The sequence below is a fragment of the Ailuropoda melanoleuca genome, chromosome 14 (genome assembly GCF_002007445.2).
Source record: "Ailuropoda melanoleuca isolate Jingjing chromosome 14, ASM200744v2, whole genome shotgun sequence".
Classification (NCBI taxonomy): Eukaryota; Metazoa; Chordata; class Mammalia; order Carnivora; family Ursidae; genus Ailuropoda; species Ailuropoda melanoleuca.
Genome location: NC_048231.1, coordinates 82,645,667 through 82,670,192, shown reverse-complemented (window position 1 = coordinate 82,670,192; position 24,526 = coordinate 82,645,667). Strand labels below are relative to the sequence as shown.

Sequence of the window (24,526 nt, the reverse complement as noted above, 5' to 3'; positions counted from 1 at the left end):
TGTATATGCTGGTGGACTAGAGTAGCCTCCTGTGTTTTTGATTCGCATCTCCCTAATGACTAAAGTTGGGCGCTGTCTCAATTCTCATGCACTATACAGGTAACTGTGTCCATCAGAATGCTAATGGGCGGACAGTGCCTCTATGCTCTAGTGCCATTCTGGGACTTAAATAGAAATGTTCACCTTTCTACACCCATTGAAGTGTGCTTTCACACTTCTGTTAGTACAGTGTAATGAGACTGAACGGCACATGCAGATGTGCCTTGCATGATGCAAAGGGACCCAGAGGAAAACTTGCTTCCCAAGATGCTCAGAGACCTGAAAGTTACTTATCAGAAGCTACCAAGCATTCATCAGTGCCTTCTACCTGTAGGACCTTCTCCAGCAGGATCTGAAGTTTAATAGGAACCAGATCCTTGAGCTTGGAAACTCTGGCATAGCCACCCTTAACCATGAAGAGATGGATTGACTTAGGGTAAAGGGAATGCTCCCGCTTTGTCTAAAACTCCTTTATTGGCCAAGCTCCCCCATGTTGTAATCTTGGCTTTTCGGACTGTTCCTCTCCCCATAAGTCCAGGCCATGCTGCCTTGTGTGCTATTGTAAGCATGTTTTTTCCTGTCCAATCCTGGTTACGTGGTTGTCATGGGAATTTCCAGTTCACTGTGTTGATTGGAGAACAGTGGATGTGTTACCGTAACATGTAGGGACCAGCAAAGTAGTCCTAAGAGGAAACTTACAGGTAGGAATGTGGAGACTTAGGGTTGAGAGGGGGTTGCAGAGCGAGCAGGTGGCAGAGAGGGCACCTGACTTGTGTTGAATTTGTCTTCCCTCTGTGTCTTTGTTCCCAGAGTATTGCATGGAACAGGGATCTTTCTCCAAAAGTCTGTCTCTTTACGTATAATTGAGAAATTTTGATTAAACAGATTTTGTGTAAAAACAAACAAATGAACAAAAAAACCCCCCAAAACCTTTAATGCGCAGATGAACATTATGAATGTATTTGAAATAAGTGGGGTGTACAACATTCTTGATGTGTTTGACCATTAAATCTTTACCTTAATTTTCTTGATCACCTGTTAGCACCCCGTGGTTGCGTGAGGTAAGTGGTTAGATCCAGAGTTTACAGGTTGATTTCTCTTGGAAAATAGTTTCCTGGTTGTAGTCAGGTGTGCAGTAAAGTAGCAAACCTCTGGTTTCTAGAACCCTGCTTTTCTTCAAGCTATGATGTGTTCTATAAACCACACCCTTAGACAAATGGTTCCCAGACCGCAGTTCATAAATGAGTAAAAACCACAAAAAACCCAGAACAGATGACAAGACTCTGTCACTAGTGTTGGGTGGTTTTGTTTTGTTTTAACTTGGCCAAGATAAATTAACCGTAACAAACAAAATCCTTCTGTCATTGACCATCTCCATTTTTTCTTTAAAAGACCTTTCATTAAGGATAAAATCTCAACATAAAGAGTAGTCCCTCACCTATAAAGACAGTTGACATCCTTATAAGCCTAGGAAGGGAGTTTTTAAAAAATATTTCTAATGAAGAAAAATGACCAAAATGTTGTTTTATGGTATTATCTCGTCTTTTTTTTTTTTTTAAACGCAAGTTTCTCAGTTTGGGCTGCTTTATTTTGCAGTATAATACAAGGTGAAACATGAATGTCCTGGCTGGTTTTTATCACAATTATTGTCAAGCTACTTAAGTTATTTAATTGGGAGTATTCTGGATGAACTTTGAGAATCAAACATGAGTAGCTTCTGACTGCTTATCTGACTATTCTTGAAGGAGTGGGCAGGGACAATGGCTCAGATGTTGGGCTGTCAAGTACTGTGGGTAAAGCTAGCCAGACACTTACAGGAGAAGGGTTCCACACCAAGTGAGCATCATTTCATGGCCAACTTTTGGAAATGTTTTTTCTGGACCACCTACTAAATCCCCCTTGGTTCACTTCTAGGAGTATGACCGGCTTGTGGCTGTGTTGTAGCAGGGGCAGGAAGGACAGGTTGGATGTCTGCTGTGTCCTGACAGGGTTGGAGTGCTGAGAAGCTTGGGAGGCTTGACAGCCCATGTGTGTGCTTACTGCTTTCCTTTTTCCCTGGGACATGTACAAAGTTGGCCATGTGGATTAGAACCAGAATGTGTGCTGGGTTGGGTCATTGCCTACCCTTGCTTTTTTCTTCATTTCCTTAGTGCTTGTTTGCTTACTGTAGAAGGCTGTTAACACCCAAGTAAAGGGATCCCCAAGGTAGCTCATTGTAATCTTGACCCACAGTTAACGCTTTTGGAGAGTTTGGACTTAATGTACTTTTCCCCACTTTTACTCCTGTTCCCTTTCTTCTCCTCCTGCTACTCCCTTCTTCCTTCCTCATTTTGCCTCCATTGTCCTGAGGCAGGTCCTTCCTCCCCAGTACCTAGAGCCCCTTACTGTCCGGGTGTTGGAAGGGAATACAGTATGATGCCCATTGCTGCCACCTTAAGTGCATAAGCCCATAACTGGCCTCATTTTCCATTCACTCCCCACAGGCCGGGGAAGGACCATAGCAGTGAGTCTTAGGATCTTAGCAGTTTTTCCTTAGCAGTAAATGAGCTCTGCCACTGGCTAAGGACTGCTCTTTGGCACGTCTTTTGCAATTAAAGAAAAAGAGAACCATCCTGCCAAACCTTCCTCCTTGTTGCCCTCCCAGCTGTGGCTGCATTTGAGACTGGTTTTCAAATGACATCATCCAAGAGATGTCAGTGGAGGGTTATCAGGGGGTTGAGGCATTCCTGGATGCAGATTGCAATTTGCATTCAGACGTGCTGAACCAAAGTCCAGTCCTTCTGATGATTCTGCAGTGTAGCGTGCCCTGGCCTGGCGTGCATTTACTGGTAGATCTACATGTTGCTGTGGAAATTTATCATTGGAGACAGGTATTGGTGGCAGGAGGGAGTGCGGAGAGCTGGAAGACTTTGGCTTGGGTTTCTGGCCCCATGCTTGTGTTACGAAAGCTTGTCACTCCTCCATCCAAATTGAGTGTCACAGCTTGTTTATAGGGCACTTGGTCTCCCTGTCCTGTGGTCATCTCCTTTTTAGTGCCACTTTTCTGAATCCAAATACCTACAGCTCTTGGTGTTTCTTGGGGGGGATGCAGTGTAGTGTGGTTGAAAAGGAAGGGACCTCAAACATACCAGGATCTGGGCTTGCCCTGCCATTGCTGCATGCCTTCTGTGGGCTGCAGGCCCTTGCATTTATAGAAATGGGGAACATAGTGCTTTCTGGGAAGGGTTAAGATGATTAAAGGACAATGGATAGAAAATAGCTGGTGTCATGACTATGGTGGTGGTCAGAAAAATTCCCTTTGAAAAATCTGAAGAAGGGAAATGGTAGACTAATCTGTGCTGTGAAATTAATGGTACTAGTCCTGTATCAGCCTCCCTCCCCATCTCCACTCTTCACTATCCCGTAGATGCTTAAAACTTGGGTTCCTCAGGGTCTGCGCATGCACCTGAGATCTCGTCATTGTCCACCCTCCCTCTTTCCTGTAAAGCCTCCCCAGACCCATGGAATCCAGAGACATCTGGCTGTTCTGCACCTTAGCACTGGGGCAAGAACGGCTGGAATGTTGCTGCTTCCTCCTTCCACAGGTGAAGCACCTTTTCAGCTTCGGTTCCTATGCAAATATTTGACCACCTATCACATACCAGGCACTGTGCTTGGCCCCAGGGATGTAACAGTGAACCAAACAGGTCTCTAACCTACTGGAACTTCTGTTTATGAGCTGGAGGCAGGCAAGAGGTGAACACGATCATTTCAGATACGTACAAAGAAGACAATACGATCAGTGGGATAGTAGAAAGTGATAGAAAAAGGCCTATTAGGTTAGTTGGGGAAGGTTCTTCAGGAAGGGGATATTTAAGCTGGGATGGATGACCACACAGAGCCATGGAGGAATAGAGAAGGGTTGCAAATGCAAAGGTCCCAAGAAAGGAGGAGGCGTGTGTGGCTGGAGTGCAGTGGGCTGGGGGATGCAGCGGGGATGGTGGGGGGAGGACACAGGCAGGGTTTGACTGCTTTAATGAGGGGTTTGGGTTTTATTCTTGATGCAGTGGAAGCTTTTAAGCAGGGGAGTGATGTGATCGATACTTTGCTGCTGAGAGAACGATTGGTAGAAGTTGAGCATAGAAGCAGAGACCAGGTAAGGGTATAGGAACAGCCCAGGAGAGAAGGGAAAGGGACACAGTGAGTAGGGATGTGCCCGGCCCACACTGCCTTCTGGAGGTTGGGCTGCAGGATGTGCTGCTGGGTTGGGTGTGGATCCGATGGAAGGAAAGGAAGCCAGGACAATCTGGAAGCTTTCGGCTTGAGCAACCCAGTGGATTTTGAGGTGGTGGTTCCAGAGATAGAAAGGACTTAGGAAAAAAACAGGTGAGGGGTAGGATAGGATTCTGGAGTTCTGTTAGGCCTATTAAGCTTTTAATACCCATATTAGGTGCTAAAATAAAGACGTGAAGTTGGAGATGCGGGTCTAGGTCTCAGTGGAAAGGTCAGGACTGTTCTGCGTAGGGCAGTTCACCCCCAAGATCCCATTGGGGTGTGTGTATGCATTACATGTGGTGGCGAGAGAGAGCTAAGTGAGAAGCTGGGGCCTCCGTCACTTACGGGTGGATGGAGGAGAGCCAGTGAACTGAACAGTGAGGAGGTGGCTGGGAAAGGAAGAAGACCAGGAGTGCAGTCAAGAAAGCCAAGATGTCTTGGAAGACTGGCTTGTGACCGCACATTTGTGTAGAGGAAGATTTTTCATTCTAATCTCACGTTGGGTGGATTTCATGCTTAGCCTCTAGAGGTCTTCTGCTTATCTTGCCAGTTCCATCTGGGTGCAGAGTATTGTTAAGTGATTAAATTGATAGAAATTAGTCACTGGCCTATCTTGTCTTCTAATGTTTGTATTCTGCCATCTGGGCACCCTTTGCTTGGTGCCGGGCTTCAGCGCTAGGTGCCAAGAATAGGAATGGTAGCAATTAGCATTTGTGCAGTGCTCGGCGGCTGTACCTGCCCTTTCTCCTACGCTCCCTGCCCAGCTACTCAGGCTTTCTGGGCTTTTCCTGGGTAAAGGAGTCGGTGAGACCCCCTTCGCTAGGAATTGTGTCCTGTGCTGTCATGTGGCTGTGGCCTGTCTTTTGAACTTCCCTCTCACCACACAAACCCACACGCCCCTGGCTTCAGCCCAGCAGATGGCCTCACACTTTCCTGCCTGGAATAGCCGCCCTTGTTTCACACCTGTGTCTGGTCATGCAGGCCAGGTTCTCTGCTGGGGTTCGTTCCTCCTGGACTGCGAGCCACGGTGAGCCCCCATTTCAGCATCTCTGAAGGCGGGATTCGCTCACCAGATTGAATCCTGTACTCCTCTCCGGTAACTCTGCCTCCTGCCTCTTTCTTTGAATTGGTGATGAATGTTTACTTTTCTTTTATTCTTTGCTTCCCTATGCTGTTAGCTTCCCAAGGGCAAACATGTCTTAGAGGGCTTGCTTCCCACCACAGAGCCTAGCAATGTCTTCCTGGGCCCCGATGAAGGGTTTACAGTCTGGTCGGAGTTCTTCTCCTTTGATGTCCTGGTGCAGGAGGACAGGCAGTTCCCGCACATGAGGAAGCTGAAGAAGGAAGTGAGGATGTGGTTTGTCCTAGGTCACATAGCAGTGAGGGACAAGGCTGGGAACAACATTCAGACCACCAGTCCCCGTTTCCAACTTTTCCTCAGACCAGAGTTCCTGAACACAAAACAATTCCCTGTTGACTGTTGTCCCGTACATAAATTAGGGTGCTTTGCTGTGAGCAAAGATGCATGACAGCCTTTGGACTGGAGCTCTGCCGCTGGACTACGGTCTCTTTCCGCTGTCCTCACAGGTCACAGGCAAATGCTGTAAGTACTCTTCGACCTTTTTGTTGTTGTTTTAATGGTTTCTGGTTATGTAAGCTACAAATGCATCCTGGCTAGTTTTTCCTAGGCAATTGGAGCACCCCCTCACCCCAACTGTGTCATGAGTTCCCACGGGGCTGAGATCGTGTTTTCTGGAGGCCACAGAGAGGTTTGAGGGGAGTCCCTGCAGAACTAACATGGCCTTGGTTCTATCAGGGAGACCTCAGTGACCTCTAGTTCCTTCTGTTTGCTGTAAGCCTAAGCCTTCTCTAAGTTGCCTGTTTCTAGTGATGGAAGACGGATGGTCTGTGATGACAGCATGTTCTGGAAGTCAGCTGCTGACAGGACAGGAGCTTGGGACTTTGTGGAAAGTCTTGGATGCTCCCTTATAACTGCTGTACCTGCACGAAGGCTCTTGGTCCAGGCCTCCTTCCTTTTAGCTTTAGAGAAACACAAAACACCACACGTAACACAGCCATGCCATCCAAGCTTCAAGTTTCCAGGATCCAGAAATGCCACAGAACTGGGAGTTCTGACCGATAAGACCTCAGAAGCACAGGAGCTCTGGGTATGCTAACTCTGCAGAGAGAAATGCAGCGTCGTCAGACCTCCATGCAGGAGTTCAAAGACAAAGCTGCTCGTGCCCAGATGTTCCCAAGCTGGTGACAGCCCTGTGCTGACGGGTTATTTCGATGGTACTATATTTAGTGTTTCTGGTGGGGGAGGGGCTGTAGTTTCTTGCTGGGAGAAGTAAGACTGCAGTACGGCGTTTGCCGGCCTCCATTCACCCAGGGAACCTCCACACATGGAAGTACTTTGCAGGCCCCATTCTACATGCGTGGGATGTAAAGATGAGTATTTCATTCCTACCCTAGGGATTCAGCTATACAAGAGAATGTGGTGCGATTGAAAGGTGTTCTGGTGAAAATGGGGAGGGGCCACTTGGGTCAGTGGGAATAGGAAAGCTCAACCAAAGCAGCAATATTTCAGCTGGACCTTAGCAGGTGGATAGCAGTGGGGCAGGTGGAGGGAGGCAGGAAGATGTTTGAGGCAGAGGAAGAAGCATGAGCACAGGCAACAGGAAAGCTCTTGAGGTATTTGGAAAAAGAGGACGATGGAGTACAGGAATGGAGGGGGCCCAAGGAGTGGCCACAAAAGTTATTTGGGCCGAATTGTGAGAAGTCTTGTATGAACTTCATCCTGTAAACAACATGGATGTTTTTAAGCAGGGGAATGAATTCATGAGGGATGAGGCTTTGTTTTCTGTTTTTGGTTGTCGTTGTTTTGGATGATAACTCTAGAAACAGCGTTCCTCACCTTGGCACTATGGATATTTGGAGCTAGCTAATTGGTTGTGGGGGCTGTCCTGTGTGTGGTACAATGTGCAGCAGCATCCCTGGCCTCTACCTGCTAGAAGCCCATAGCACCCCCCACCCCCGCTATCCCTGCCCAGTTGTGATGCCAAGGATGTATCAAGACGTTGTCACGTGTCCCCTGGGGACTATTGTGTCCATTCTCCCCACTCTGCCACCGCCTGCCCTCCCAGTTGAGAGCTCTTTTAAAAGCGAAGCAGTCCAAAAAAATCATTTGGAGTAAGAAGAAACTGGAGACCGGAAGTCCAATTAATTCGGAGCCTGTTGTAATATTTCACATAAAGGAAGTCCTGCTCTAAGGCAGCAGAGCAGGAATCGAGAGGGGATTCTCATTTCAAGGGAAGGGTCAACAGTATCTGGCATGTTCTAGGCACCTGACTGAATGTGGTTGAGTCTGTGTTGGTGACTGACTGCAATCCCTGGGCGAAGCTCTGAATATTGGATGGGGCTTGGAGGGACGGAAGGAGCGCTAGACTGGGAGTAAGCTCTGTTTCTGGGTCCATGCTTTCTTAGAGGCTTGAGTTGGCCAAGTCCCTTAACTTGCCTAGATCTCAGGGTCCTTCACGTGTGGAGTGTGTCTATAAGAATACCTGTCTTTTCGTGTTCTTGGACCCAGTTCCAGCTTTCTGCACAATACCAAGCAATGCTCAGACACCATCAGGGTGTCCAAGAATTCAGTTAGCAACAGATCCCACAGGTCAAGGGCTTAGTCGTACAAGACTTGAGGTGCCAGTTGCAAGCCCAGTCTCTGTTACCTGTGCTTCGGACTGCCTGGTACAGATGGGAGGTTCCAGTGGCCACCTCCTCAGGTTCCATTAACTTGCTGGAGTGGCTCACAGAACTTGAGGACACACTCAGGTACATTTATCAGTTTATTAAAGAGGATGATGGAATATATGAATCAGTAGCCAGATGAAGAGAAAAGTGGGGCAGGATCCCTAACAAAGGAGCTTCTGTCCTTGTGGAGCTCGGGACCTGGCTTGGTGGCATCAGGGTTCTCTAAGCATGGAAGCTTGCCAACAAATGCTGAAAAGCTGTCCTCTGAGATATTTATGGAGGCTTCAGTACATGGTTGGGATTACTAAGTTCTTGGCCATTGGCTAATTCAACCTCCAGCACCTCTCCCCTCCGTGATGTTAGCGGTGGAACTGAAAGTTTTAACCTCGTAATCACATGGTTGGTCTTCCTGGCAACAAGCCTCCGTCCTTAGGTGGTGTCCACAGATCACCTCACTAACATAAGAGACACGTTTATCCTCTTATTACTTAAGACATTCCAAGAGTTTTGGGAGCTGTAAGCCAGGAACTGTGGACAAAGACCAAAAACATGAGAAATCTGATCCTCTGAATGATCCAGTATGTACTTCTTATTAATCACGGTAGTGCACCTGTGGTTTCTATCCCATGGAATTCGAAGATGGCAGGTTTGTGGCAGTCATTTGAAAGCTGCCGTATGCTTTCTCAATGAACAGGGCTCTTTGGCTGTACAACACTTAGGAGCGAGGGCAGGGGGGACGAGCATACGCAAGACATGAGCGGAGAGGGAAGACTCTGGACTGTGTGCTTCCATCAGCTGTGGGCTTGTGGATGATGAGGCTGGACAGCGCTCAGCTCACGAAGCCCTTGAACGTGGGGATGGGACGTTGGGACTCGGCAGGGAGAAAGCTGCCGGTGGCGTGGTGAGAAACATCTCAGCTGTGAGGGGTGGATCTCTTGTCACAACACGGTGCTGTTCTCCATCCTTCTGTCAGCAGTAAGAGAAGACTTGAGAGCTAAGCGTTAACCAAAATATGAAGGTGCCATGTTAAACACAAGCAGATGGTGGATCCTGCTGGAATAGCCAAGAAGTGGTCTATTTTAAACATCTGATTATTTTTCACCAGAAAACATTCTCCTTTCATCCATTTCCCAGGATACATTGACTCTAGAGCAGTGGGTCCTTGGGCGAGGCACTGATTTTTAGGGAGGGGTCTTGTTTTCCCTCACCTAAAGGAGAAAACCTGGGGTCCGAGGGGAGGACTTTCTGATGAGCCACCAACCAGGATCTTTCTACGGATATATTATGGATCAACATGAAAAGATTTGTGCCGTAGGGTGGCTCTGTCGGGAAGCAGGAAGGTGATTGAATGATGAATGCAGACATAGTATTGGAACTTCCTTTAGTTCAGACTGCTCTTTGGGAAAACCAAGGCCCGGAGAGTTTGAGTGATTTGTCCAAGGCAGTTCTCTTTGGTTGGTGAGGGAGGTCTGCACCCCTTGATAACCGGCCCGCCAGACCAACACACCTTCCACACCAAGACGTGGTTGCCTTAGGCTGAATATTCCAGTCCCACATTACTCAGTCATCTTGAAAAGAATAAACCTGTGTCCAGTACTGGGATGGTTTTTTTCTCTTTCCTCCTGTACGCTTTGTTTGTTGAAGGTGCTAACTGCTTGGATCACTTTTGTTGGAGGTGCTCTGGTCATTCTGTTGTGCTGTTTCCCCAGGCTCTCATCTGTGCTTTGCTGGGTCTCCAGGAAGGCCTTGGATCCAGGGAAATGATAAGGAACCTTGGGGAAGGTTGGGACTGTAGACCCGAGGTGCATCCCTATTTTAATACCTAAGTGGACCTGGGAAGAACAAATGTGATTCAGGCTTTGTCCAGAATCTGGATGATTGAATATTTTGTATGTGTACTTGGGATAGGCACCTGTTAAAATAGGGATGCCTCCACCCACCTTTCGTCCACCAATGCATTTGCTAAAAACTTACCAGTTATCGAGTGTGTAAGGCATTTGCCTAAAAGTGAGAATTTTGTTGAGGAATTGTGTAATTGCATAATTGCGGTTACGTTGTCCCAGTTTCTGAGCAATTTCGAATTTAAGATGTTTCCGGTTCAAAAGCATTGTGTACATGGCATTTGTAGAACATGCTTGGATACTTGGTAAGGAAAAGCCCAAGACTGGAGAGTGGGCGATAACTCGGATCCTGAGAGCTAGCCTTTCCAGAGCAGCACTGCTCACGGGATGGTGTTAGCGCTGCTCAGGTGAGTTGAAGCGGCAGCAGGTAGAGGCTTCCACTAGCATGTCCAGAATGAGGTTCAGCGGTGCATTCCCTGTGTACAGTTTCAACAGGATGCACCGTGGATCCCCATGCTTCATACTTTCTCCTCAAATGGTTTTCTGTGCTGCCTGTTTTGGGGGTGGGGGAGGGAAGTTTTAGATGGAGAAGATGAGCCTACATTCTCTCCTTTTAGCTCTTCTCACTGAGATAAACCATCCCCCTCCCCACCCCATAATCCTTTAAGGGATTTCACACCAATCACACCTGTCCTTCGTTCTTTTTCTAAACCTCTAAGTCTTTGCTGGGTGGTCACATAGAGGTTCAGGTTAGCTGTTCTTTCAAGCTGCATCCCCACTTTTCAGCTGGACCTGAAGCGACATTTCAGTGTGAAACCACATCTAAATTGGTCTCTAAAACACAATCACTTGGCACAGAGGACACGAGCTAGTTTTGATCATTCTAGACCATCTGTGGCCATCTGACAGCAGGTTTGGTTGGAGAGTTCTATCCAGCATTACTATTGAAAAAATGATGCAGTTCCAAGCAGGCAGGATGCATTATTGCTGATGGCTGCCCCATGATTCCTCTCAGCCCCGGGATGGAAGTTAGAGGCATCGCTTTGAGGTCTTTGGTTAATGGTGACTTTTAGGCAGCAGACACCCATTTACCTTCCTAACTCTGAAGTCAGAGTCCATTTCATGGCTGCTACTCAGTGAGTGTGTGTTGGTTCTGGAACATTTTCCCCCTTCCCTGTGAGGTCCCAGCAGTAAAGATACTATTGTGCCTGTTTGCTGATGTACTCAGATTGAACATTCCCTTTTGATTCTCAGAGTTAAACTTCTCTGCTCTCTAAAGCCATAAATAAGCTCCATATAGCAGAAAAAAGTAGGAAGAGCTGGATAAGGATGAAATAATACATGAATTAAGAGGATTCAGAAACTATATGGGTAGCACTAAAGTGTGGTGGAAATGGTGTCTCGGCAGTCTGGAATGGTAAAGTACGTAAACCGAGTAGTAAGAGGAATATTCAGGAGAAGAATTTCAAAGATCGTTTATTCGGGGGCCAGGGCAGGATAAACAATGTCTCTGATTGCGTTTGCACTGTGAGTGCTCACATGAGGACAGCGGGGAAGGATGCCTGAGATGATCTAACTACACTCTTCTTGAGGGTTCTTTTTTTTTTTTTTTCTTCTAATGTTAATCTGTAAGTGTGGACCTTTTTTGAGTAGAGTCGACACAGTTACTTGAGTCTCAGGTGTACAGCATAGTGATTTGACAAGCTGATGCATCGTGCTGTGCTCACCTCAAGTGTAGCTAGCTAGCATCGCTCCCGATACATCACTGTTACAGTATTGTTGCCCGTGTTCCTTCTGTTCCATGACTTACTCCTTCCATAACCGGAAGCCTGTACCTCCTATTCCCTTTCACCCGTTTTGCTGAAGCCCCTACTCCCCTCCCCTCTGGTAACCATCATTTTGTTATCTGTATTCATGAGTCTGATTCTGCTTTCTGTTCATCTTTTAAAGGTTTCACTTACGAGTGGAATCACATGGTATTTGTCTTTGTTGGACTTTTTCACTTAGTACAACACTGTCTAGGTCCATCCGTGTTGTCATAAATGGCAAGATCTCATACTTTTCTATGGCTTTGTGATACTCCAGTGTGTATATACCACATCTTCTTTATCCATTCATTTGTTTTTTTTTTTGTTGAAGATTTTATTTACTTGACAGACAGTGAGAGAGGGAACACAAGCAGGGTGCTGGGAGAGGGAGAAGCAGGCTTCCTGCTGAGCCCATAGCCCGATGTGGGGCTTGATTGAGCCCTAAGCAGTTGCTTAACAACTGAGCCACCCAGGCACCCATATCCATTCATTTGTTAATGGACACTTAGGTTGCTTCTCTGTCTTGAATACTGTAAATAATGTTGCAATAGACATAGGGATGCATATATCCGTTTGAATTAGTGTTTTTGTTTTCTTTAATAGTGGATCTATTGGATCATATGGTATTTCTATTTTTAATTTTTTGAGGAAACTCCATACTGTTTTCCAAAGTGGCTGCCCCATCTTGCATTCCCACCAACAGTGCGCAAGGGTTCCTTTTTTTCCTACATCCTCGCCAACACTTGTTTTTTCTTTCTAGCCATTCTGAGAAGTTTAAGGTGACCTCTCATTGTGGTTTTGATTTGCACTTCCGTAATGATTAGTGATTTTGAGCATCTTTTCACGTGGCTGTTGGCCATCTGTACGTGTAAGTACTGATCTTTTAATTCTGCAGTTAGGTCATCTCTTGTTTAAAACCCAGGTACAGTTTTCTATTGGCCATGGAATAATATGAACAACCTGTAAGGCGCCTCCCAAGAACCTCCTGCAAGTCTCCCACTGAGCCCTTCCCCTCCGTGCTCTACATCTGGCCTGTACTGGCTGGCTCTCAATCTTCTGTGAGCACTACTCCTTCCTGCCCCAGGCTTGTCTGCAGCTAACCTCTCAACCTAGAATGCTGCTCCCTCCCTTTTGTGCCTAGCCAACTCCTTATCCATCTAGGCTTCACCTCGAATTGTGCTTTTTCAGCAAAGCCTTTCCTGATGACCTGGACTAGGTGAGGTCCCCTGTTGTATGCTATGAATGTCTGTGCTGCTAAAGCAATTATGACCACTGAAGCAGGATTGATTGCGTAATGTGGTTGGACATCCTTGAAGATAACGGCATGTGTTTTTCCCCCTTCTGTGTCCCAGCACCTTGCATAGTGCTTCTGTAAATACTCATGGATGAATAGAATGAACTAGATAGAGGCCATCTTCCTGCCAGTAGGACTTTTAGGTTATGGGAATGTGCAACAGTTGAATATTTGTTGAATAGTTTCAAGGTGTGTTTGAATGCTGGGGGGAAGGGGAGGCTGGCATGCTTTGTCCTATGAAGTGGACATTGAGAGCTGGCTTCAGCCCCAAATGGAAGTGTGTAGGGCATTTAGTTCTAAGTCAGATGATCTCTTACAGGCGAAACAAGAATAGATCAACATACTCATGTGTTGGGGGCAGTTCCCAAAATTTTCCCCAGAAAAGAGTGGTTGTTCCTGTGCATTTTCTCAGTTGATGTAGATCAGCAAATTCTGTTTCCAGAAGAAAACTTAGCTTGAAATGACTTCAGTGCCGGCTTCCGTTGCTTACAGAGGTCATAGAGTGGAGCAGGTTTTAAATTAAAAGGGAAACAAACTTATTCCTGACTTGGGCTAGGGCTGTGACTTTTTAATAAACGTTATGGTGATTGTAAATGAAGACTGATTGTCTGGGGAGAGCAATATACTAGTCTTGGATAATAGAGATCAGGAATATATATATTTATACAACGAAAGAGGAAAGCAGCTATCCAGTGATGGCATCACATATGGAATTAAAAAGGTGTGTTTCAGAGAGCTTAGGTGGAAATGATGTTATGCTCTGGAAGATGGTCTCAAATGACTTAAACATGTGGTATGACTGGGTTGCTTAATGCACATACCTGGTCCTCTATACAGGGAGAGTTCCCATTCCAGGAGCTATAGTCATGTTGCCGAAAGTAGGATTTTAACAAAACTTCAGCTGCTTGGGTAGGATGCGGACATATATTTAGCTGCATGAAATGCAGTAGCTTCAAACAAACCTTTCTTAGCATCTCTAGCAAGCAGGTTCCGTGGGTTTGATGATGCAGCCTTATAAAACCAACTTGCCATCCACATGTAGACCTTTTGCTCTTTCCACAGCTTCAACAGGAACACATTGCTTTATAACCGTCTCTAATCCTCTGGTATAACTTCAGTTCCTATCAACAGGGGTATTGCTGAGTGAAATGACTCAGCAATGCTTCCCGAACACCACGCACTTGCCATCTTTGTATCAGTGTGTCACTTGAGGACGTACTGCTTAATCTATGAATATCCATGGGGCAGGAAACAGGTCAAGCTTGCCTTCACCAGTTACACGGAGGCTTGGTCTTTGTTAGCTTCAAACGCAGACAGTGAATGTAGATGAAGATGGTATTGTGACTGATGATGGAATCAGGTGTCAGAGTTGAGTCTCAAAAGGCTGGGTATCGATGGTGATGTCCTATAAGCATGTAAGGAAGCAAATGTCAAAGATAGGGTTGTGATGGCCAGGCCAGGTTTAGGTAGACGAATCTCCCTTTTTTTTGATATGACTTTTGTTTCATTTTTTTTTTAAAGATTTTATTTATTTACTTGACAGAGACAGAGACAGCCAGCGAGAGAGGGAACACAAGCAGGGGGAGTGGGAGAGGAAGAAGCAGGCTCATAGCACAGGAGCCTGATGTGGGGCTCGATCCCATAACGCCGGGATCACGCCCTGAGCCGAACGCAGATGCTTAACCGCTGTGCCACCCAGGCGCCCCAAGACTTTTGTTTCATTTAAATAACAGGAAATGGTGGATTTTATGGTAACTTTGCTAATTAACTGTGCATTTGATCGGTTACAGAATGGAGCTCACTTCTTTGCCTTTTCCCTCCTTTACTCCAATGATGCCTAGTGGCTTTTTTCCCTATCCCAATCTCTATGCATGAAGTTAAAGTTCTTCCTGGCGTCCGGATTAGGTTGGTTGTCTCATTGAGGAAAGAGCATGGAACAAACTCAGTAGAGATCTGGGTTGGGGCTCAGGGATCGACCTGATGGCCCAGCATATACATGGATTTTAAGTTATTTGTCAGCCCTGGACACACAGAATATTGACATGTAATTCCCTCTCTCTCTAAGTTACAGAGAGCTTCCCAGTGAAGAGCATTTGGGGGAAGGGCAAGGTTATTACTGGTCCTGGAAGCCTTTCATCGGATGAATAAACAGGGAAACCAGGAAGCAGGACTTGCTGCTGGAGGAGGAGTTGTTACATTCAGGAAAGAAATCAGAGGAGTCCAGTGTGTGTTCCTGTGGCACGCTGTGTGCCGATGGTTCTGCTGGGATTACTTGGTTGTGTCTGTGCTCCCCTAGAGAGGGGTGTCTCCACATCTCGTTCATCCCCAGAGCCCCAGTTCCTGCTGCATTTGACAGTAACTACTGAGCACTTACTGTGTGCCAGGTGCTGTGCTAAATGTTTTATATTAATCAGTTCGTTTAATCTGAACAGCAACCTTAATATGGAAGCTATTTCCTTACCTGACAGAAGGGGAAATTGAGCCTGTAATAGAAGTTAAGGCTAGTAGCTGTGATACCTGAGTCTTTCTGAAAAAACTTTTTTATGAAAGTATAGTTGATACAATGTTACATTAATTTCAGATATACAGCATAGCAATTCAAGTCTCTACATCATGGTTATAACCATAGAATGCTCTTATAATACCATTGACTGTATTCCCTATGCTGTAGGTTTTATCCTCATGACTTCCTTCTTCTGTAACTGGAAGCCTGTACCTCCCACTTGCCTTCACCCATTTTTCCCATTCCCCCTACCCTCAGCCCTCTAGAACAGTCTATTTATGGATCTGTTTCTCCTTCATGCTTTTGCTTTGTTTTTTAGATTCTATATATAAGTGAAATAATAGGATATTTGTCTCTGACGTTTTTCACTTGGCATATATTCTCTAGGTCCATCCATGTTGTCACAAATGGCAAGATCTCATCCTTTTATGGCTGCATAATATTCCATCGAATATACGAACCACATCTTCCTTATCTGTCTATTGATGGACTCTTAGGTTGCTGCTATAGCTTGGCTATTGTAAATAATGCTGCAGTACACATATAGGGGTGCATATTTCTTTCCAAATTAGTGTTTTTGTTTTGAATAAATACCCAATAGTGGAATTACTGGATCATACAGTATTTCTATTTTTAATTTTTTGAGCAATCTCCGTACTGTTTTCCACAGTGGCTGCACCAATATACGTTTCCACAAACAGTACACAAGGCTTCCTTTTTCTCCACATCCTTGCCAACATTGTTCTTTCCTGTCTTTTTGGCTACTGCCAGGCTGACAGGTGTCGGGTGATGTTTCATTGTGGTTTGATTTGCATTTCCCTGATGAGTGATGTTGAGCATCTTTCCGTGTGTCTGTTGGCCATCTGTATTTCTTCTTGGAAAACTATATTCAGGTCCTCTGTCCATCTTTTAAATCATTTTTTAAGTGTTCTATAAGTTCTTCATATATTTTGGATGTTAACCCCTCAGATACCTGAATCTTAACCTCCTTGCTCTCCAGTTCCTTTAGTGGGAGCCCAGTACAAAGGAAGGGAAGATGCCCAGCAGCTTACTGGGGGCGTTTATTTAGCTCCCCCCCCCATTTGGGAAACTAATCATTGGCACAGGTTTCAGGTTGCAGCTCATGTCTGGGCCCATGAACGTGATCTTCAGGCCTCACATGTGGAGAGGATAGTGGGTGGTCCTACTTGAATGAGCGAAAATACCTAGGCTTTGTCCTCCAGACTGTATTCAGAAGAATGAACCGTGACCCACTTCCTTCTGTGAGGGCAGTTAGCTAAGTTGTCCTCATGATTTCTACAGCATGGACACACCTGCCACGTACACGCACCAGGGAAACGGCTATTGTAGTCATGCTAAAAAGAAACTGTTGGCTTAATTTGGAAGTGTTTTTCTTCCCTGTCCGTAAAGTCTTGCTTCAAAATGGACACCTTTACACCAAACAGAGGACATCACTTATGACATCTTTGCAAAGTGTTTGTGTTTTCCGAACCTCATTTAAAGAACTGAGCTATGTGAGGGGTACACTTTTTCTGGCCTAGAGGGATCCCTAGTCTCCTAGCTCTAGTTCTCTGCTTACCGTCCTTGTACGTTGAGCCTGGGCTGCAGGCAGGGTTGGGGAAGCAGCTTGCTGTTCTTGCTGGTGTGGTCTGTCCTCCCTCAGGTGGCAGCTGTGTCCTCTGCCTCCCCTCCCTGCCTTTCAACAGTTTTTTTTTTTTTCTCTCTTCCTTTGGAACTCACAGCATATCCACTTATTTCAGTGCTGGTCACCTTTGGTCTGTTGATGCTACTCTCTGTGACTGATCATAGACTGGTCTTGGGTGGAGAATTTCGGTGGCTTCTATGTTGCTGCAGGGGTAGAAGCTGACCAATGTGATATTGCATTTTCGAGTTCTAGCACGAAATTCATGTCCTGCAAAATGCTATTTGCCTACTTTGTCAATTTAGCGAAAGGGACTTCTCTTGTACCCTGCAACCAGAGCCCTGATTTTTCAATTACAGAGCAGAGATTTCGGTGCCTACCGAACCGTGGCATCACGTCAATGCTACGGTACAGCTGTGAACAAGGCCAACCATGTGCTTGCTGTTTGTGCCCTAACATGGGGTGGAACGGATGGGCAATTTATCCAGTCAGCCACCAGGTTAGGCTGGGGGCTCCCCTCTTGTCCATTCCGGGGGGACAGTGCCCTGATGGTGTTTCAGGTCAAGGTGACATTGCAACCCAATCTTTAGTCTGCCTGATTCTTAAAGTACCTAGTGGCTTAATTTGGCATGTCATTGCAAGTGGCTGTTGGCACTTTTTTTCCTGTGCTTATGAGAGCCTTTACCTGTGTAAAATACACACTCGGGGACTTGGGCTATAATGAAGTTAATGTTTCCCCACGAGGGGGAGACAGCAAGGGACTTGAGGTCGCAGATCCTTTGGTCATGGCTCTGACCCTAGCTGCTCACTGTGAACTTGGGCAAATTGTTGTGTGCTTTTCTACCCCCAGTGTTCTCTGTGATGGATTAGTGATAACCCTGGTCATCTTACCTGAGTTTCAAACGAAGATGAAATGAGTGAAGTACTTGAAGTTACTCATTTTAACATAAGCTTGTGGAGTGGCACTCTTAATAATTCTAGGACGTGAATGTTTCCAGTGTCCCTGTTCTCCTTTGCCTACAGTCCATTTTGATTCTGAGGCTCCTTCTTGAAACCATGATTTTTAACTCTGGCGGCACATTCATTTGAAGCTTAAAAAAAAAAATACAGTGCTTGGGCCCCACTCTGAGATTTCATCCTAATTACTCAAGTATGGGACGCGGGCATTGGTGGGTTTTTTTTTTTTTTAAGATCTGTGGATAATTTTTAAATGCCAGGCAACATTAACAATCCCTTCTCTCAGGGTTTTGAAGTTAAAGTAGGCTAGATCCAAGTATTGATTTTTAGGCGAGGCATGGCTATCTATGAAGAATGATTTGCAGGACATCAAAAGGATCCCAGTAACCTGGAAACACCTTAGGCTTATGATTTTCCCATTCCCTAATTCTCTGCAAGATCCTATTCAGATCCTGCCTTGTATGCCACACCGTGTACAAGGTTATCACGGGCCCTGTTGTCTAGTGCTTACAGTGCTCTGATAATGTGGGATGCATTTCATTCTTGGGACTGCTTGGTGAAGTATGTCTAACTTTTACTCGTGTTGTACAGCTGAGGAAACAGGCTCAGAACCTTACTCATCAGCTTACCCAGGCGAATAAGTGGTGGTTGGAGTTCTTACCCAGGCTGCCTGCCTCTAGAGCCCCCACGCTCAGCCACACTACTGCACTGCATGGTGATGAGTGCAAATAGGTAAATGTGGCCCCCTTCTTTTTTTTTTTAATGATTTTTTTATTGTATTATGTTAGTCACCATACAGTACATCCCCGGATTCCAATGCAAAGTTCGACGCTTCATTAGTTGCGTATAACACCCAGTGCACCATGCAATACATGCCCTCCTTACTACCCATCACCAGTCTATCCTTCCCCCACCCCCTCCCCTCTGAAGTCTTCAGTTTGTTTCTCATAGTCCATAGTCTCTCATGTTTCATTCCCCCTTCTGATTACCCCCCTTTTTTTATCCCTTTCTTCCCCTACCGATCATCCTACTTCTTATGTTCCATAGATGAGAGAAATCATATGATAATTGTCTTTCTCTGCTTGACTTATTTCACTTAGCATTATCTCCTCCAGTGCCGTCCATGTTGCAGCAAATGTTGAGAATTCGTTCTTTCTGATAGCTGAGTAATATTCCATTGTATATATGGACCACAGCTTCTTAATCCAGTCATTTGTTGAAGGGCATCTCGGCTCCTTCCACGATTTAGCTATTGTGGACAATGCAGCTATGAACATTGGGGTGCATATGGCCCTTCTCTTTACTACGTCTGTATCTTTGGGGTAAACACCCAGTAGTGCAATGGCTGGGTCATAGGGTAGTTCAATTTTTAACTTTTTAAGGGACCTCCACACTGTTTTCCAGAGTGGCTGTACCAACTTGCATTCCCACCAACAATGTAGGAGGGATCCCCTTTCTCCACATCCTCTCCAACAATTGTTGTTTCTTGCCTTGTCTATTTTTGCCATTTTTGCCATTCTAACTGGTGTAAGGTGGTATCTCAGTGTGGTTTTGATTTACCCTGATGGCTAAAGATTTTGAACATTTTTTCATGTGTCTGTTAGCCATTTGTGTGTCTTCATTGGAAAAGAAAAGTGTCTGTTCATATCTTCTGCCCATTTTATGATTTGTTTATTTGTTTCTCGTGTATTGAGTTTGAGAAGTTCTTTGTAGATCTTGGATACCAGTCCTTTATCTGTAGTGTCCTTTGCAAATATATTCTCCCATTCCGTGGGCTGCCTCTTAATTTTTTTGACTGTTTCCTTGGCTGTGCAGCAGCTTTTTATCCTGATAAAGTCCCATAAGTTCATTTTATCTTTTGTTTCTCTTGCCTTTGGAGATGTGCCGTGAAAAAGGTTGCTCTGGCCAATGTCATAGAGGTTGTTGCCTATGTTCTCCTCTAGAATTTTGATGGATTCCTTGTCTCACATTGAGGTCTTTCATCCATTTAATGTGGCCCCCTTCTTGATATGGCATTTGCATTTTAGCGCAAGGGCTTTCTGGAGGTAATGCTTTTAGCTCAGGATCAAGAATATCGGGGCTGGAATTTCATGCTGAACCACAGGCGGTGAGGAGAGGCCTCTGGGAACTGCGGGTCTGCCGTGCCTGCCAGTCAGTTAGTGAAACTACTGGCCTGCTAGCTTGCGGACTCATCAGTGCTCCTGCAGAGTGGCCTGGTTCCCACCCCCAGGGATTGCTGTGATTGGTCTGAGTGGTTACCTGGCAAGGGAAGCTTTAAAAGCTCCCCAGGGCGGGGGAGGTTTCTAACCTGCCTCCAGGGTTGAGCGTTCCTATGTGGGCAGCCACTCCCTCCAGCTGAGAACTGCCTTTGCAGGCCCTGCAGACAGTGGGGAGAGGAGGGTGGGGGTGGGGCGGCTGGAGAGTAGTTCTGGATACTGATGCTTCGCAGTTCGCAGAGGCCTCTGCCTTCTCCAGTAAATGCACAGGCCTCTTTCCAAAAGAAAAATAACAAGTTCTTTGATAATCAAGTCAGACTTCTATTACCTTAGGACAGAGTTAAGCATTGTTAAAAGGGGGGGTGGTACTGACAAGTTGAGTGGGGCTATAATTGGGTTATGTGGGTCAGGCTTGTCTTTCCTATAATCTCCCTCGAGGAAAGCTGGTGTAGAGGTCAGATTTGTTGGAAGGAGTTCCTTGAAGGTGAGAAAACAAGAGGCAACACAGAACCTTGGTTCTAGGGAGTTGACCTGTAGAATTGATGGCTTTCTGTTAAAAGAATATATTTTACTGTTCTTAGACACTAGGAAAACCTATGCCAGTAGAGTGTATACAAGATGCTGTTTGTGTCCTCTGCAAGCCAAAACAGGTTTTTGTTAAATTGATGTGAAATTCATATAACATAAAATTAGCTACTTAAAGTCAACAGTTCAGTGGCATTTAATACGATCACAGTGCTGTACAACCACCGCCTCTCTCTAGTTATAGAACATTTTCATCACTCCAAAGGAAACCTCCCTCCACATCCTGCATGTCTCCACAGCTCAGATCTGTCGTCTGCCTCCAGTCTTTGCTGGCTACTGTGGTGCTCCTCTCTCCCTCCTTAGCCTATTTTCTTGGCTGTTTACTTTGCATCGATCATGTCCTGCCTTGTTTGGGATTACAGAGGCAATGGATCTTCCTTGGGTGGGTAGGTCTGGGGAGCGAAGAAATGGTGGGTTGTTTGCTAAGTCAGCATGTAAAGCAAAATTTGATTATGGTTAAAATTGCCCCTGGCAATCCCGTCTATTGCTCATCAAGTGTGGCATGCATGACGTTGGGTGAACAGCTCTGCTCGGTAATTTGTAGACACTTTAAGCTGAGAATCTATGAACTAGGATGAAGGCAGGGAAGCAGGAAGCTGAGGGGAGGCCTGCCCACAGATGTCGCCCATCCCGTACCATCACAATGCAGGGCTTCCTTCATTCTGCCTTAACAGTGAGCTGCTGTGGTCTCAGCACATGTCTGCGTGTCTTTATTGTGGGGTTGGAGGAAGTAGGACAGCATCTAGCACAGTGGGCACGTAGTAGGTGCTCAGATGTTTCCTTGATTGGAATCTGGAGCTTGCTTGATCACATGTGTAATACACAATGTCCTTTAAAAAGTGATGGAAGACTTTGGCCATGTATTTCCTCAGTTGGCATCAGTTGTTGGTGCCTTCCCTTTTCTTGGCTTGCCTGCCCCTGCTGGGTAGCTATTACTTTCCCTAGGAATTGGTCACATCACCCTTTGGAATATATTTTTATGTGAATTACCTACCGAACTAGATTGTAGGTTCCATGAAGTCAGGGTATAGATCTCCATGTTTCTACTTGCTTACATGGCACTTATCACAGTGTGTTTTACGTGGAAACCAGATGCCTCCTAAATGCATTGTTTATGGATTCCTCTCTCAGAAAACATTTATTGAACACCTACTATATGCTAGGGATACAAAGGAGCCCAATAGCCTATCTGAAAGATTTAGCAGTAGTGAGGCGAAATAGATGTGAAGGAAATGCCTGCAAAACCATGAAGTTAATCACAGAGGGACTGCCAAAGCTCAGAGTCGGTTAGGGCTAATCTGGGAGGGCACAGGGAAGGTCAGGGGTCAGTGAGGGCAGGGACCTGGAGCTTGGACTCTGCCCACACGGACAAGTGAGGAAAGGGCATTCTGAGCTGCGGAAACAGTGTGTACAAAGGGTGAGGGCAGCAGACCTTCACTGTAATGGCCAGATAGTAAACCTTTCAGGTTTTTGGGCCATAACATCTATGTCATGACGACACAACTGTCATCAAAGTGCAGGAGCAGCTGTAGACCAGATGTGAGTGGAATGTGTGGTTGTGTTCCAGTAAAACTTCATGGACACCAAAATTTGACTTTCATGTTATTGACATGTTTATCATCTGGATATCATCCCCCCCCAGCCATTTAAACACTGAAAGATCATACTTCTGGGCTGTACAAAAAAACAGGTGGCACACTAGATTCGGCCAAGGGCTCTAGTTTGCTGACCCATGCACAAAGGCAGGGCTAAGAATGAGCACGTACTGAGGAAGCACAAGAGCAAGTACTTAGGGGACGCAGTGATGCAGTGGGTGTGGCTGGAGGCTGGGGGTCTCTGTTTCTAACAGGCTTGCAGGTAATGGTGAGACTGAGGTCCTCACTTGGAACAGTGAAGAGCTAAATCATTAGGGCACCTGAAGGTGTGCTGGGTTCTGTGAGATAGGAAAATAGGGACCGTTTTCTGACAGTAGCTGTTTTGAGTCTGTTAGAAGAGATTTATATAGGTAGAGAAATGGACTTTCCCAGAGTAAGAATTAAACAGCTAGGGCCAGGCAACGAGGTGTTCTGGAGCTGGTGCAATTAACAGGTCAGTGAGGGGCATGTGGACAGTAGGGGTCCGGCCAGAGGAGCCCCCGGGTGAGCCGGGACTGGGTCCCTTGGCTTCCAGGATGTCCAGCGTCTCGACGGTGTCCACATACCATCCTTCTCTCCACTCCGTTCCTGTTGGGATTTTCCTTACTCTTCTTTGACTTGTCCCTTTTCCCTTGAGCCATTTCTGACCCCATTTACACAGTGTGGAGACTTTGAGTGCAATTCCTTGGGTGTGCTGTACTTCCTCGGCCTGGACGGGAGGTCCCCAGAGCGAACTCGGAGGGATGACAGCTGTAGGGAGGCTGAGGAAAGATCCCTCGCCTGGGGTATAGGCACAGGATCTGAAAAGTCCTTGCAGCTGGGCGGAAGGTAGGTTTATAGACCCGCGGAGGAGGGAGGTTAGAACACCTGAGGGGAGAAGAAATGTTGACAGTTACGGTTGGCAAGTGCTCAAAGTTTTCTCCGGGGTAGCTTAGAGCATTCTTCTGTCTACTCCGAAGCGCTTAGGTGCTGTAAAGCTCTAGAGCGTCTTCTGTAAAGATAGTCATTAGAGCAGGTTCAGAGGCAGAGAGAAGTTCCTGTGGACTTGATTCTTCATAATGTACAAAACGACTTTGGCTTTGTGTCCTGGGCTGGGATATCAGGGATGCCAGGGATGCAAATTGGGGGTGGTTTGCATTCCCATTAATGAGTGTTGCGAGTCTGTGGTTTCATGATTTATTCTTCTCAATGGTGAATTTGAGACCAGTGCAATAAGGGCCAGAGGCTTGCTGGAGGATGCTCAGAGGGCTGAGCATCTGGAGGAGAGCACTGTAAAAAAAAAAAGCAAGACCAAAATAAAGCCCACTGGCTGCTTGGGCCCAGACAATGGCTTGGCCCCAAGTGCTGGACTTGGAGCTGTCACTTTACAAGGGAGGTCGGTTATACTGACCCAGGCACATGTTCTGGCTGGCCTTTTGGGTCCCAAGAGCTATTAGTTTCAGGCTTGCTGAGAACGTTCTATGGCCATGAAACCACGTGTGTGTGCGCGCACATGTGCACGCAGAGCCAGGTTCTAAAGCAAGCAGGCCTTGTGGCGGTCACATACCTATAGAATTCAGAAGTTTGTCGGTCAGATGTAAGGCATGCTGCCAAGAGTGATGGCCCCCTGCCCAGGTGTTGCTGTTCAGTGCACCCGAGCTGCGGTTTCCATGGCTGCTCGCTACACTCGCCTTGGGAGCTCTTATGTCCCCTCAGATTGTGAGTAGGTCCGAGGAGGAACTCAGTCTTGGTATTGCCACATTCTCGGGTGATTGTAGTATGCAGTCCGGGCCGACAGCCCCCCAGCTAGATCGAGAGGGCTTATTCACTTACCAAGAGCCGTGTTCTACCCTGCTAGGACTTGGCCAGCTTCATGGCCTTGCAAATCCTATAGCAGCTGGGGGAGCTTTAGCAAGATATTGGGGTCTGTTTGTGGCTTAAAGGAGGCACGAGTAAACGGAGGTTGCTGACACTTTCGGACTATGTAAACCCACTTTCAGTTTGCTGACACTTTCTGTCCCTTC

At 46.2% G+C, this 24,526-nt stretch overlaps 1 protein-coding gene across 1 annotated transcript in view; it reads left to right on the top strand.

The window, feature by feature from the left end:
- Positions 1-24,526, top strand: part of MYO5B (myosin VB) — a 353,491-nt gene that overhangs the window by 122,129 nt on the left and 206,836 nt on the right. The gene's annotated exons all lie outside the window — the stretch shown is intronic.